The sequence below is a fragment of the Podarcis muralis genome, chromosome 11 (assembly GCF_964188315.1).
Source record: "Podarcis muralis chromosome 11, rPodMur119.hap1.1, whole genome shotgun sequence".
In the NCBI taxonomy this organism is placed as follows: domain Eukaryota; kingdom Metazoa; phylum Chordata; class Lepidosauria; order Squamata; family Lacertidae; genus Podarcis; species Podarcis muralis.
Genome location: NC_135665.1, coordinates 35,222,471 through 35,232,564, shown reverse-complemented (window position 1 = coordinate 35,232,564; position 10,094 = coordinate 35,222,471). Strand labels below are relative to the sequence as shown.

Genomic DNA, 10,094 nt, shown 5'->3' with positions numbered 1-10,094 from the left:
GTTGCATCTCCCCTTCTCCTCAGATTTACCTTGAAATTTAGCTGGGGGCAGGCAGGGGCGGAGAGAAATAGACTCATTTCTTGAATCAATCCCAGGAAGCTCCCCTCCCTTGTCTTTCCCGCCTGAAGTAATCCATATTCACAAACAAAAGCATTCTAGAAATGACTAAAGCCTCCTTAGGAAGCTTCTCCTACACTTTGATGGTCTTTTGTTTAGCAGTCGTAATTATCTGATAACTGAATGACACCTGAAGCAACAGTTCATTGCAACCTGTGATTTATTGTCACAATCCTCAGATGCCTACAGTGTGTTTTTATAGGAAAAGTCAATGCTATAAAATGCCATTTTAGAATTTGCTGAACAGAGGCAAGTTATATTTGAGTGTATGTGTGCTTGTGTGTGCTAGATTGTTGCATTCTGTACAATAAGTAATTTATGGTTGCAGATTTGATTGGGTAGCATTCTTAAATCAGAATTTATTTTCTAGATAAGCACTGTTTACATTAATCAGAGCACACTACCTAGAAGGCTGTAACTCTGGTTTGTGATGTGAGGGTGCTTTTTGCCCTAGGGAATAAGAGTTCTCAAATAGCAATGCAACGTGAGCTGGCCTAATAGAGAGTTCCTGTGCTATAGAAATCAACGGCTATTATTCAATCAAGTTAATAAACCTCATTCGCTGATTGGAGAGCTGTCATCTGGAGATACTGATATTGAATGAATGGGATAATTTATACTTCCTTCAGGAAGACAGAAAAAGGAAATAACATCCTTTCAAAACTGAATCACAAATTTCACTTCCCCCTGAGAAAACCCAGTGCAATCATTATAATTTTTTCATTTCATTGTCTAAAGAGTTTCCCACCAATCTAGGGGAGAGGCATGGATAGTCCAGATCGTCATATCAAGGCCTTCTGGGGCAAGAGTTAATCCAAGAGAGTACTGGCAGAGGCATACTGTCAGGGAGGTGTGTAGGAGAAAGTACAGTATGGCTTACAAAATAAGACCATACAATATACGACTCAGTTCCATTTGCTTCAAGAAGAACACCATGTGGCAGCATCCTTCTAATCCTCTGCAGTGCTTTTCTTCTGGTGGTACTCAATAAATGGTACACAGTGCCAGAACCCTTTCCCCCTCTCAAATCTTGCAGTAATGTAAATGGAGGTTGGGGAGAGCAACCGTGACTTAAAGGGGGACTGCAAAAAGCAGGAGGCTGAGGCAGAGACAGCGAGGAAATGGAAGTCCTTGTTTGCGGCTGTAGTTGCTCTCAGTCAATTGTTCCCCTTTGGCTGCCCTGCCATGCATGCTCTCGCCCCGGGTGTGCTGCTGCCATGTCACCAGCTCGCTGCGCCGTGAGGTGTGAGGCGAGAATGAGCACCGCTTCCCTTTCATCTGTGCTTCTCTTTCCATGTCTGTGGGGCAGGGGTGGGGAAAGGGAAGGAGGGAAAGAAGGAGGGAAAGAAGGAGAGGAGGGGCAGGAGTCAGCAGCTTCTGCTGCCTAGGCCGCCATCCTTCACTATGGGGATGGGGCAAACCGTAGAGGCGAGTTCAGATGTTGTGGCTGGTTGCAGGAAGGAGAAGAGAGTGTGAAGACCAGATGGAGCAATGTATGGGGCAGAGGCGCATCTTGAAATCAGCACTTGCATATTTCATGCAAATACATTTCTTTTTCTTTTTTCTGATGGTGCCTTTCCTCCCTTTTGGTGCTGTGTAGCTGGCTGTCCTCACTGCAACAAGGAGTGCAGGAAACGTAAAGGCAGGGTGAATCCACAACGTCCTTCTCCATCTCTCCATTGTCTCAATTTTAATGAGAGTCGTACAAAACAAATGTGATTGTTCATGGAAGCTTAGGAGCCATGCTTGTAAAGATGCCCAATAGCTCCTGCAAATACTGTCAGGATGGCTCAAAGTTCATTCATACGGACAACACAGCCTCACAAAAGAACCGTTCGCTCAGCTGCTCCTTGAGTGACCTTGCAGGCAGGCTTCTTTCTCTTGTGTGTGTGTGTGTGTGGCTTGCGGCTTCTGCTAGAACACTTTAAAGTCTGACTCTTTACCTTGACATCCAATTCCCACTGGAAACAAGATCTGGGTTTCTCTTACTGATCTAAGCTGGAGAGATCGTTGTGGTGGCAGGGCAATGTGCTGAGAGAAGGTCAACCCTGCAAGGAGAGAAAGGAATAGATCCACTGACTGAGAAAGCAAATAAAAGACTTTTTATTCACCGATTGCTGTATAGTTTTGTGTGTGTGTGTGTGTGTGTGTGTGTGTGTGTTTAAAACTATATGTAGTAGGGATTATGGCAGGCAATCACATGAACACTTTAGTCAAAGCATTTTTTTCCCTGGCCACCAAAGTATGTCTTTCATTATTAAAGGAGAGGGATGTTCAGCGCACTTAGAAGGACATTGGGCTAGTTCAGTGCATGTCAGCACTTGCAGCTTACTATAATGAAATACTTTCTTATAGGCTGCGGTGTAATCTCTGAAAGGATATTTTGATTGTTCCTTTCATAATGTTATTGAAGGCATTTCAGTTTGGGTAATTAAAATGATAGATGGAAAGTGCGCAAACACATTCACCATTTTTTATTTTCTTTTTGCACGAACGAGGTTAGTTTGCTAAGTGCTGTCTGTCCTTTCACCAGTTTACTATGTTACTTTCTCCCCTATTGTCTATTACAAAATAAATCCTGTCTCAGCTGCATCGTTTTTCCATCAGCAAAATGCAACATTGGCTATTGTGAAACCCAGTCAACCCAGTGGCTGCTATCTAAGCCCTGTGTGCACCTGTGAATACCTTGTATCTCTTGCATGTGGCACACCTTGTGTCTAAGGAACCGTGCTGGGATCAATATTTACGATACTATTTTGCTACCATTTATCTTATAGTCTGGGGCTGTAGTCATATGACCCTAAGGGGGTTCCATTTATTATAATGGGCTGGAGCACAATTTTATTTCTAGTTCTCTCAGTTTATGTCCCATGTTATTCCTGCAATAAACATTGTTTGGTTAGCCAGCTTCTAAAGTGAGTATGTGTTTTATTTATATATAAAAATATGTTCCTAGATAAAAGGATCATTATGGTGAACATAATATGGTAATGTCAAAGCCTTAAAATACTACGGTTGCAGTAAGTAAGCAAGGCTTGCAAAAGCAATTTCATACAGATCAGATCCAGTATAAAATTTTAGTACTGGGGGTCCATGAGCCTATAGAGCAGGAATCTCTAGATGTTGTTGGACTGCAGCTCCCATCACTCCTGACCATTGACAAGGCTGGCTGATGAGAGCTGGAATCCAGCAACATCTGGAGGGTACCACATTGATTATTTTCATAATTGATCATTGATTGTTTCCACAATTCATAATTCGTTTATTACATATAAATGAAATAATAGCTTACTTTGATTATTCGTTTCATTCTAGTTTTTGTGGAAGAATGGGAAACCTATTTTTTTCAGTATGTTAACATCGAGCTATCATATGAGAAGTATGGATGCTTGGTTCTTAATTCCCAAATTCTCAATTGTGAGCTTTGATAATTAAAGCAGACTAAATAGAATCTCTCTACTGAAGAGATAGCCTTGACCATGGCTATTTTAAGGAGGGGGTCACACTTCTATAGTACAGATAATAATCCCTTTTCATGGATGTGATAGCTTTTGTGTTATCAAAAGAAATGCTTGAATGTTACATTTGTTCACATTAAGACATGGGATCAGAATCCAATGTCATTTGTCACACTCTGTGCTGTGGCCTGAATGGCACACTAAGATGGCAGTGAAAAGTGATTTCTTGGCTTTAAAAAAAGCCATTGTCAACAAAACAGAGCAATTGCAAGGCAAGGCAAGACTTCTAGTGCACTGTATTAGGGATATTGGCGATAATTGGTTATGCCAACATGAAAATATCGTGACCTGCTCCCTTAAGAAATTAAAAATGATAGCTGTTATAATCTTGGATAAATAAGTTTTGTTCTTCAGCATTAATGCATTAAGGCAATTGTGAGGAAGTCCATAAAGAATGAGCAAGTTGAACCCCTCTCATAACTTCATAACTTGGGTGCAATGACTGAGAAGGCACTCTACATGGTCCCAAACAGATGGAGAACAGAAACGGGTGGAAAGAGGGGATCTGCCAATGACCTTCCTAAGTGAGAGGGTTCATGCAGGAGAAGGCACTCCTTCAGATAATGCCAGAAGAGGCCTTCAGTGCTGTGCATGATGAAGTCCCATTAGTAGGCTTCTCTTCAAAAAATATTGTGGGCAGAACCCGATGACCTTGTTGTACAATTAACAACAAATGTCTGGCCTCCCTTGCAATATAAGGCATGCTCCACATGAAGGCCGTTACCAATTATAAGGGCAATTCAGCTGAGGGTCCTAAAGGAGATTCAAAACCTTCCTGTGAAAAAAACAACAGCTCAGAAAGGCTGTGCCTGCTGCTGTTGTTTTAGAGCAGAAATAACAAACAGCAAGGGGTTTGCAAGATCAAAGACTTCAGAGGGGTAATTAGAAAAAATTGAAAATTGCTTCTTATTAAAAGAAATTCACCACAAAAGGAGCAAAAAATTAAAATTGTTTCCATTTCATCGGGAAAAGATTATTTTTATCATATTGTCGACCAATAAAGGGACTTGATTGCGTTTGTCTGTGGCATAATGGAGTTACTCTGATAACAAGCGGCAAGAGGGAAGAACACAGACTAGACAGAAAGTGACTGCCTGCTTTTTCATTAGAAAGTCACTCGTGGGAGCATTCTGTTCACTACAGGCAAAGAATTATGGGATTAGGTTGATTTGCTGCACTTTTCCTTTAGTCTCCATGTGGTATCCATATGGAATAGCAAAAAGAGATGCGCTTCAGAGCACACGGACACCAGCTAGTTCCCATTAGGGGCGTATTTTGTTTTCACCGACGTGGTTCATGGGCCTGAGAAATCACAAAGGATCTGAGGGAGCCTAAATACAGCCCCTGTTGTGAATAAGGATGCACAACCTTATCTTTTGGGGGCCTTTACACAGAAAATTTGGTTCTCACTTAATTTTCCCCTCTCTTAGATGTCATGCTTTTTCTTTCATACTTAACTCGCATTCATATTGTAATAAGAAGCATCTGTCAGCAGATCAGGTCTTTCATGACATGCTTGTCTTTGTTATCACAAGAGTAGACGAATATTCATTTTTGGTGGTGCTAATTATAGAGAGAGCATCCCAACACTGGCCAGGATGCTAGGAAGCATGGGCAATTTTGTAAGGTTGCTGTAGCATCTGTTCAAATGGAGTTCCCCGAGGCTAATGAACAGTGCTTGAAACCACAACCATCCCTCAATAAAACTAAATTCAGGTCATTATTATTAAAATTTTACTACATATTTTGGAAAGCTGTTCATCTTAAAATATCAAAGTTTTGCACAATAGTTCCTGAGATCAAGGAGCAGATTTTCACAGTGTTTGGGTACAATTGGACGCCATTTTGCATCAAGACAGTATAATGTATCTTTCAACTTTGCACTGATTTTAACCACCGATTTCAAAACTGTACTGATTTTTTTTTGTTTCTTTAATTTCTTGAGGACGAGGCTGTTAGTTTGACTTTTTTACACATTTAAATCAAGTTTTGAATTTGCATACTCCATAAGCAAAAGGGCTTCATGCTTCCCACATTTCAGATTTTGATAGTGCAACTCAGACACAATAGTGTCAAAACCAGAAGTTTTATAATATGGAAAATATGATTGGCTTAATTTTTATGAATTTCACATGTCACTTCTAATTAAAATTTTGAATTTTGTTATTATTATCACCAGCATGTTGTTGCTGTTATTTTATTATATAGATGTATATTTACCTGCCTTTCACCATGAGGACCCAGAGCAGCTTTCAACCATCTAAAAATACAATATTAACACTGTTAAAATAGATTACCATCAAGAGAACAGATTGGGTCTAAAATAAATTTCTGATGCATCAGAGGCCAGAACAAAGAGATGAATTTTCAGCAAATGACAAAAACTACATAATGAAGACCCCCACAGGAATACCTATGGGAAGGAAATTCCATAGCTTAGGGGCTGCCCCAGATAAAACCCTCTGCTGGGGCTGGTGGCACAACCGTGTGGGTCCCTCTGCTGATCTTAGGACCTGAGAGCATCTGTAGAGAAAGAAGTTGTAGTTCAGCTTTCTGGGACCTATATTATTTAAAGCATTAAATACTAATTTGAGCACATTTAACTGAATCCATAAACAAACTGGCAACCCCTGCAGCTGTTTTAAAACAAGAGTTATGGAAGTTCTAAATGGAAACCCAGACAGTAATCTGGCTGCTGCAAATGCAGATCTAAATGGGGAGCCAGTGTGGTGTAGTGGTTAAGAGCGGTAGTCTCGTAATCTGGGGAACCGGGTTTGCATCTCCGCTCCTCCTCATGCAGCTGCTGGGTGACCTTGGGCCAGTCACACTTCTTTGAAGTCTCTCAGCCCCACTCACCTCACAGAGTGTTTGTTGTGGGGGAGGAAGGGAAAGGAGAATGTTAGCCGCTTTGAGACTCCTTAAGGGGAGTGAAAGGCGGGATATCAAGTCCAAACTCCTCCTCCTCCTCCTCCTCCTCCTCCTCCTCCTCCTCCTCTTCTTCTTCTTCTTCTTCTTCTTCTTCTTCCTTAATCAACAGCTGAGTGAAAGATGTTTTGAATGAAGAAAGGATTCAACTATTTCGTTTGACAGTACGCTTTCAAAGTTTCCCCATTTTCTCAAAGAAATGTGATCTCTGGTAGTAATTGACTCAGAGAACAACTGACAATGTCGATTAATATCTGTCTGATATATCCAAATGGTTCTTACTTCTCAGTGAGTGTAAAGTGGGGTAGCATTTTGGTTCTCGTTGATCGGAGGTCAATGGCAGTGTGTGTCAAAGTGACAATTTCCAGTGTTATGTAGCCGATGGACATTGGCACTGCCAATGATGAGCTGCAGCAGTTTCTGAATATAATCATTGTAGTGTTGCAGATAGTTTCCTTTTGTGGAAGTATAAACAATGCAACTGGTGCAGAGCTACTGAATCTACAATCTTGGACATTCTCTTGAAAATTCTTTATCAAGAGGTTATTTTTAGTTTATATTCATGGATTCCTTGTATATGGTTAAGGGAGAAATGACTGTTGTGCATAGATAACTCCCTCTCCCTCTTTTTTTTTAAAAAAAGGTCCTATGAATAGCGCTTGAGCATATCAAAGTGCTTCATTATTTGTCCTTCCTTGATGATAGCAGGGACAGAATTCCAGCTTTCTTTGCAGCTGTGTGTATGTAGAACAAGCCAATAGACATGTCTGCCCCTTCCTGCAAAGTTCAAACATGAATACCCATAATATCATGTCACTGAGTCCTTCCGCCAAAAGCAATGGCTCATTCTATTCCACCTGCTAGTTTAAAAATGTCATTATTTGTATTTCACACTACAGCTGATATTTTAATCCTCAGTTTGAGCAGATGTACTGTATTCATATAGAAAAGGCAGTGAACTCATTTAATTAACACCAGATTTGTACAATGCTGCGTGTACTTCACCATGGAATCAGCTAGAATGCAATTATGAAGATGAGATTCTGATATAGATACCCCCACCCCCACCCCCACAATGTAAAGCACATGCACAGCTCAATCTGAGGCAACCTTCCTTGGGAATAAGGCCCTCTGAGTTCAGTGGGACTTACATCCAGGTATATGTGCATGCAATTTCAGCCTTAGCGCTATATCCAGTGCTATTTTTCTAGAAAAAGAGGTGCCAAAACTCACCATAAACAAGTTCTGGCTGAAAAAAACCCCTGGCTATATCCAATGACCCTCTGAGCCCATGTCAACAGTGCTTTTCAATCTGGCTTTTAGCTGATTCTGTGTATGATCCACCTTCTTCTTTTGATGCTTCATTTTGATGTTTCATGTTCTGAAACAACAAATGAATATGTGATGAGCATATGCTTCATTGCCCTACTGTACCACCCTAAGAATATTTGACATATTCACAGACTTCTCTGCTCTCTAAGAAGCTGTTCAGAGGAAATGTGTGTTGGTATTCCCTCTCTTATTCAACATGGATCAATTCCCCCAGGCTTTAAACGGCTCTAATTTTTACCCTCGTGTAGGAATGGGGGAGAGGTCAAAACGAGTTTGATTTTAAAGGCAAATCTACCTAACCTGCACTTTCCAAAAGAACCTGAGGACCAAAACACAGAATTTCTGACACCTCCAAATTTTGAAATGCTCTTCTCTAGCCAAGTAATGTGTACAAAATTGCCAAGAGTAAAGTGTGCATGAAAATGCATATAGTGGTAAAAATAACATACAAAAATGTACTATATTAGGGGACACTGAACTTCAGTGTTTCGCTTCCAGCGGGCACTCAAGGGTATGCAGTACTGGCACTTTTGTTTTGTTAAAAAGTGTGGCACTTACTGCAACAATTTCATGGTGGGTACCGGCACCCATTTTTCTAGAAAAAAGCACTGCTGAAAAAAGGAGGAACTGAAAGAAACCTAAATTGACAGATTCACCCATCTGTCACCCATTGGTGACATGGTTATATAATATGGTTTATAGGGCCTATAGTCTGATCGCCAAAGAATTGATGCTTTTGAATTATGGTGCTGGAGGAGACTCTTGAGAGTCCCATTGCCTACAAGAAGATCAAACCTATCCATTCTTAAGGAAATCAGCCCTGAGTGCTCACTGGAAGGACAGATCGTGAAGCTGAGGCTCCAATACTTTGGCCACCTCATGAGAAGAGAAGACTCCCTGGGAAAGACCCTGATGTTGGGAAAGATGGAGGGCACAAGGAGAAGGGGACGACAGAGGACGAGATGGTTGGATAGTGTTCTTGAAGCTACCAGCATGAATTTGACCAAATTGCGGGAGGCAGTGGAAGACAGGAGTGCCTGGCGTGCTCTGGTCCATGGGGTCACGAAGAGTTGGACACGACTAAACGACTAAACAACAACAACAAATAGGGCCTCTTAATGAGCCCATTCATTTCAGGTAAATCCAATGGCTAGCCTAGTTGCAGCATAGATAGGTAGATAGATATACTCTAGCTGTTCGCTTTCTGGATAGCTTCCATGTTAGTGACCCTCTTTGCATTTGTCTGCACAGAGGAGAAATGATTCCCACCCCCTGTCTTGGCATAAAGCCACTTTGGATGACTGCCCGTTACTAAGTAAAGAGACTAAAGTGGATCTTTCAAACTTACATTTAAATACTATTTTAGTTGCATGTGGATGAGATCACTTCCTAAGTTAATAACTAACAGGAATGACGGTTTAGACTGCTTGCTGAAAAAAGAAAACAAAGGGAGATTAAAGACACTTCAGGATCTGGATGGTTGCACTGAACTTCACAGAATTTCACATTTTAATCTGGTGCAGTGAAAAAGTCAGGCAGCATGACGGCATGATATATTATTGTGCTTGAATATGGAATCCCTTTAAGATGGATTAGGAAATGAAGGTACGAAATAAATGACATTTTGTCCTTATCATATAGCTCCAGGTTCCGCAATGTGTTCTATGGGTGATGCTGCTGCAGGTGACAGGAACTAAATACAGTCATACCTCGGGTTACAGATGCTTCAGGTTGCGCATTTTTGGGATACGGACGCGCCAAAACCTGGAAGTACCAGAATGGGTTACTTCCAGGTTTCGGCATTCATGCATGCGCAGAAGCACTAAATCGCCCTTTGCGCATGCGCAGAAGCACCGAATCACAACCTGCGTGTGTGCAGACGCGGCGCTGCGGGTTGCGGACGCTGTGGGTTGTGAATGTGCCTCCCGCACGGATCATGTTCACAACCCAAGCATCCACTGTAATGCTCCATATCTGACCAAGGCTCACCTTGAAGATCAGCAGACCAAAATAATTATTATCAAGGCCATAGTCATTACAAAATAATGACCATTCATTTGGGGCGACTTATTTCAAACTGGGCTTTGGTCAGACGAGTTGAGATAAACAAAAACCACTCCTCTGATGTTGCAGCCTTATTCAGAAGCTGTGAAAAGAAGGGCAGGGCTTTTTCAGCTATGTCTGGAGGGGGGGGGGGAGAGG

The 10,094-nt window shown here is 41.4% G+C and overlaps 1 long non-coding RNA gene across 1 annotated transcript; it reads right to left on the bottom strand.

Moving 5' to 3' along the window:
• Positions 1 to 259: 259 nt before the first annotated feature.
• On the bottom strand, positions 260 to 7,960 carry LOC114606716 (uncharacterized). The gene is made up of 3 exons (XR_003708958.2): positions 7,794 to 7,960; positions 5,856 to 5,895; positions 260 to 2,165 (listed from the first exon to the last, which is right to left on the bottom strand). It is a non-coding gene; the product is annotated as an uncharacterized LOC114606716 (long non-coding RNA).
• Positions 7,961 to 10,094: the final 2,134 nt, after the last annotated feature.